Here is a 1,893-nt window from a genome sequence, read left to right as displayed (position 1 = left end):
CCGTAGCGCCCCTTCTTTATGACCTCCGTTTCTCTGTGAGTTCGAGGCCAGCCTGGTCTACCAAGGGAGTTCCAGGACAGGCTCCAAAAGCTACAGAGAAACCCTGTCTTGAAAAACCAAAAAAAAAAAAAAATGAAATTTGGCAAATGGATGTGTTCCATTTTGTGGAAATAGTAAAATTAAAATATGTGCACCATACCATAGATACTTATTCAGGATTTTGATGGGCAACTGCTTTGAGTTCTTAAATGGCTAATTCTATAATTGCACATTTATTAGAAGTTATGGCCATCATAGGAATACCTGTACAAATTAAGACAGAAAATGCTCCAGTATATGTCTCTAGAAAATGAAACAGTTTTCAATATTACAAAATAAAGCATATTAAAAGTATACCACACAATCCTACAGGATAGTTATAGAATGATTTAATTGTACTTCACAAGGTATGCTTTATAAACAAAAGAGGGTAATAAAGTAACCCAGAGATAGATTGCACAATGCTCTATAGACTTTAAAATTTTTAAATGATAATAAGAATGAAATAATTGTGGAGAGACATTGGGTAATGGAAAAATCCTGCTCAACTGATCCACCCTGTATACTTTGAAGTTGTGTTGATTTCATAATGGAAACCGGAGTATATGTTATGTTGGGGAAGAGGTATGACTTTTATTTCCATAGGAGAAAAGCTATTTATAATATCTAAACTGATAAAAGATTAGATTTGAACGAGAGAGACCTCTTGATTAGGAGAGGCGTCAGGTCATCAAACAGTGTGACCATTTGACCTGCCAAAAGGAGAAACTCCCCAAAGTTAAGGTTGGGGCAAGGTTTTGTTTTTGTCTTTGTCCTTCCAGAATAAAAGCATCTAACTAAGGAATCTGAAGACCACCGGACAAATGAGACACTTGAAGGTCATCCAGAGAATTTGCTCCAAGAGAAGGAGCAAATCGGCCTAATTGTATAGCACATTTCCAATAAGATAATATCTAATAAACCTTCCCACATGTTTGTCTCTAACTGTTCTCTATAGACATATTTGGCAACTGATGATTTTATAATCCCAATTAAATTAAAAATTAAAGATGGCTTTGAAATTGGGAGTGGCACTTTCCTTTTCTAAACCTAAGAATGCTTGTTAAAGGAAAATTCAAAATCTCTGTCTCATGTCAGAAGAGCCTCCTGGTATGGAACAGAAAAAAACCAAAGTTAAGGGACTATTCTATTGCCATTAATCTCATAATCAATCCTCTGGTTTTATTTTTGACTCTTTAAAACTTTTCTTAAGGTATAAATATTATCTTAAAATCTATAAAATTTATGTATATATGTATTTTAAACCATATACTGTGATATTAATGGTCATATAGGGTACTGTTTCCAGAAATAGGCTTCATCTAGCTTCCTGTATGTGATTTCAGGCTTGAGTCTGAGCAGGTAGCTAGAAACTAAGTTTGTGTACTCCAGATGTGCCAATAGATTGTGCCTCAGTATCTGCTGCATATGACATTTAAAATGTTTTGTTTCCTTCAATGAATCATGATCATTCCTAACGGTGACCTTTGAAGTCTCCAAAAGAATATTGGGGTCCCACGATGATGAACCCACCTGGACTGTGTTAACACCACTATGCTGACAACCACCACTCAAAGATCAGTTTTAAACGACAACTTCAAAGCAGTTAGCTAAGATGGTCCAGCCTCATAGGCTACTCCCGTCAAGACTTCAGCTAAGCCTTGCACTCTCCACTCTCAAATCACACCAAGAGTCGACAATAGCTAGTTCTTCCAGAACTTGATCTTATCTCAGTTTTTTTCAGGGTCCACCAAAGATGCTGTTGCCTCCACCCCCAGACTGCAGGAAATATATATATATATATATATATATATA

This window comes from Microtus ochrogaster, chromosome 5, assembly GCF_000317375.1.
Source record: "Microtus ochrogaster isolate Prairie Vole_2 chromosome 5, MicOch1.0, whole genome shotgun sequence".
Lineage (NCBI taxonomy): Eukaryota > Metazoa > Chordata > Mammalia > Rodentia > Cricetidae > Microtus > Microtus ochrogaster.
This window is presented reverse-complemented; position numbering follows the sequence as displayed.